A 4,484-nucleotide genomic window follows, 5' to 3' on the forward strand; every position below is an offset into this window, starting at 1 on the left:
AGCCCTTGGATTGTTTAATGGTGTTTCCATAACAACCATCCAAGCAGAGACACCCGTCACTGTAGCTACAAAAATGTTCACTAGAGGACGCCCTTTCTCCATCCTGACTAGCTCTGCACCAATTTCCCTAGATACTTTTGCTAAAGAAAATTATTCGTGCTGAGTGTTTTTTTTTTTTGGCATTATTCATTCATCTTCTACCGCTTATCTGAACTACCTCGGGTCACGGGGAGCCTGTGCCTATCTCAGGTGTCATTGGGCATCAAGGCAGGATACACCCTGGACGGAGTGCCAACCCATCGCAGGGCACACACACACACACTCTCATTCACTCACGCAATCACACACTACGGACAATTTTCCAGAGATGCCAATCAACCTACCATGCATGTCTTTGGACCGGGGGAGGAAACCGGAGTACCCGGAGGAAACCCCCGAGGCACAGGGAGAACATGCGAACTCCACACACAAGGCGGAGGCGGGAATCGAACCCCCAACCCTGAGGTGTGAGGCGAACGTGCTGACCACTAAGCCACCATGCCCCACTTTTTTGGCATTAGATAATAATAATAATAATAATAATAATAATAATAATACTAATAATAATAATAATAATAGGGTAGTGAATTAACCAGAAACACTGGAACTGTGGTAAGTATAATGCGTGAGTGTTTTGTTTAATTCTCATTTTCATGAACTCCTTGTTACACAAAAATGCCACTGAGCTCCAAAAGGTATTTGGGTACATCCCAACAGATATGAAACCACTGGATAGGTTTGTCGAGGTTATGCATATGCTACCAAACTGTCAAATGTAAGAAGGAATCTCATATCAATCAGGGAGGTAATGAGGTCTTTAAAGAGTATGTTCTTTTCTCCCTTTTTGTTAGACGTTATCTTGCAGTAGCTGCATGACCACATTTTGTAGACTAGGAGGCTTAGATAACACTTCTGGCTACAAACACATTGGACAGAAATGAACTTCCCTCAAGAATTATCTCTTTTCCCCAGAGGTCAAAAAATGGAATTTGTGCCTGTTTGTTGTGTCCATATTCAGTATTGAATATGTCTGTCATGCCACACTCCACAATGGTGGTTAATATGAAGCTAATATGAAAGTAGATATTCAGAGCTTTGAGATCTTGTTAATTTATTTGATTTTTTTTTAATTATTCAAAGAAAACTTTTGCTTTTCTTTTCTTTAAATGGTAAATAGTGATATCAAACTACACAAGGTTAGGTATGTAATTCGTTTCCTGACATGGGAATGAGACGCTGTGTCATGGCGATGGGAACGCACTTTGCAGAAGTGGTGTCTGAAGCTCTGTGTGAAATTAAAGGGCATCTATATCACATTACTCCAGCTTCTATTTGTCTGAAGAAAGTGCAAGTGGATGCCCAGAGTCTGACCAGCAATGCAGCGTCTCGTTCTTATCTCAGGAAACCAGATTACATAGGTAGCCTGGTGTAGTTCCCTTTCTAAGGAACTTGATGCTGAGTAAGATTAGCCCTGTAAGACCCAGGACCCAGGGGTGTGGTTTAGGTCCAGGTTATATAATCTGCTAAGAGTGTGCAGAGAGGACCATCCCACCGCAGCACAAATCTCCTGGAGGGGGATTTCCCTAGCCAGAGTACTGGACAAGGCAATAAACCTAGTGGAGTGATCCATAATCCCTAAAGGCGAAGCCACACAGCACACCTCATAGGCCTATGAGATTTCATTACACTGCATAAGGTGCTGCTTGGAGACTGGATTGCTTTTGTCGCAGCCACCAAAGCAGACGGAAGGGAGAGGATTCCAATGCTTGAGTGATAGTCATAAAATCTGGGAACAAATGCACACTCTCCTGCTCTGCTAACTTGTGGGGCAGAAGGCCTGCAGAAAAACCAACCAGAGAGAAGCCAATCCAGGGTCAGAAACTCCTACGAGGCTGACTCCATTGGGTCAAAAATGATTAAAAGCAGCCCATCCAGGACTCAGGGCCTGAGAAAGCGAGAGAACAAGAACAGGCATGTAACTCACAGCAATGGCTAACACATATACCTCAAGGTAGAGGGTGATAGGCCCTCAAATAATTGTGTCTGTAGGAACTATAGCATTGTAAAAACAGGGCAGTGAAGTAGATGGTGATGATGCTGATTACACTAGATGCAGTCTCCACAACCTTAGTTGGAAGACAAGAGTCTAAGAGCTGGTCCCCATCAGCGGTTAGACCAAGAAAATCACAGGGCGGGGGTGGAGAATCGCCCCCTGTGCCTGAGAGGGGAGTTTCCTCTTGACTAGACTCTCCCAAGGAGCACTGTCCAGAAGACTCTGGTGGGCCAATGAGGAGCCACACATCTTACCCTGGCTAGGACTCCTGTGAGCAGAGCTATCATAGAAAGTGTACAAATGGAGCCTCAGCTACATTTGCACCATGGCATCCAGCCCCAGAGAGCTGGTGAAAAAGGAAAGTCACAGGGAACAGTGGGACGACTCCTTAGAGCCAAAGAAGCCACTTCCACCTATCTAAAAATTGCCATGTGCATTCTGCCACCTAGAAATGGAGATGCCATTCCCCGGGCTTCAGCAACTGCCTCAGCAGAAGCCTGCTTCCTGATCATGCACTCTGGAATATAAATTGCTCTCAGGGAGAGAAAAATGGTCTCTACTTAGGGCAATATCTGGGGTGCCAACCTGAACAGAGGGTGTGAACACAGTCTGTACAAATGATTGATGTAGGGGACCACCAAAGGTAGGTCCTGAGTTTCAGGAGGAAGTGTTTCAGCAGAAGAAACACAGGCCCCATCTTCAGGCAATCTGTGTGTCCTGTAAGACAGGAGCTCTCCCAAATGCCATGGGTAGGGTGTCCATCTAGGACCGTTCCCCAACCCGAGAGGGAGGCATCCACTGGAAGAGCCTTGCAACGATGATGCACCCTAAGAGTGGGACCCAAGGTGAGAACCAAGGTCTGTTCACATAAGAAGGGTACAAAGCAAAAGAAGGGTGTTTGTGGGGGGAAAAACCTGCTCCCAGCCAAAGTTGAATTGGTCTCATGTGTAGTAGACCCAAAGAAATAGCTTTGGCCGCTACCAGCATGAGCCGAGCACCGTCTGTGCAGCAGAGAGGCATTGGCCTAGCCCAGGGGTTGGCAACCTTAAACACTCAAAGAGCCATTTGGACCCATTTCCTAGAGAAAAAACCTCAGGGAGCCACAAAACCCTTTTGACATCTAAAATGAAGATAACACTGCATATATTGTTTTTTACCTTTATGGAAAGTATAGAAAAAACTGTAGTGTGTTGAATTTATGAAATCAATGAACTGCTACCGAGTAAACGAAATTTTATTTCTGCAGGCAAACAAAAATATTTTGAACAGTTTGAACTGAGCCAACAGACTGAGCCAAGATGAGTCATCTGGATTATTGAGTACATGGATGGCCTGGGGTGCAATGATGCCAGAGCAGGCTCCATGCACTTTGTGAGGGTAAGTGATAAGATGAGGCCTAAAGGGAGAACCGGTAAGCCTCTAAACGTTAGGATTCCTTTCTGACCTCAGACAAGCTTCTTTAGCAGTTCAGCTTGGTATGCCTGGAATACTGCCATTGTGTGCAGCACCACACTAGCTTAACCTGCGAGGTTACAGGCCTTCCCTTTGAGGCCACCATGGCCCAACGGGAACTCAATGGGAGCGCAGAATTTCTTCATACAGCCAATGAAGTGGAGAGATATTTCGCAAGCGTCTCGTCAACCCTAGGCAACCCACAGTGGCTGAATAGTAAGCAGAGGCTGAGGAGAATAAATAGGCAGAATACAGATCATTCCACAACCTCGACTCCTCAGTGTAGAGGTCTGCAAAAGGTGGAAGGCGGTATAAAGTTAGGTAGGATCGTCAAGCTCATAGCAGACAACACTAACCTTTCATAAGGCAAATCTAATCTAAGCTTAGTAACAGTTGTGTGATCACATCCAGGAGCTTTTGAAACACCAGAGAATGTGGTGGCAAGTTGACTGCTGCTTGCTCCTTATTGCCCACAACAAGAGTCCGATGCAGAAAAAATAACAATTCCACATTCGGTTAAGGAGACATCACAAAACGAGCTCCCGGAGCCAAAGCAGAGGAATTAGAGTCTGGGGCTTGGCTGGAGTACAGCCAAACAAGCATGGATTTGAGTTTTGCAACAACGCAATTTTTTTCTCAATAATTGCCTTCAACAGCATGGAAGCCACTGGCTGTACTCAGGAATCAGTACAGTGGCAGACTGCTCATAATTGCCCACATCGAGCTCCTTAGTGTCCAGTGCATACAATAATAATTCTTCATTCAGGTCAAGAGAAATCTCAAAGCGAGCTCCCGGAGCCGAAGCAGAGACATTAGAGTCAGTGGAGAGGATGAGAAAAGGTACTCACCCGTCTCTCTCAACCTACATGACCGAAGCTGAAGTGCTGCCTTGACAGACATGGGACTTGCAGCTACAGTAAGTGAAAGTGGAGATTGTGAT

This window comes from Tachysurus vachellii, chromosome 14 (assembly GCF_030014155.1).
Source record: "Tachysurus vachellii isolate PV-2020 chromosome 14, HZAU_Pvac_v1, whole genome shotgun sequence".
NCBI lineage: Eukaryota > Metazoa > Chordata > Actinopteri > Siluriformes > Bagridae > Tachysurus > Tachysurus vachellii.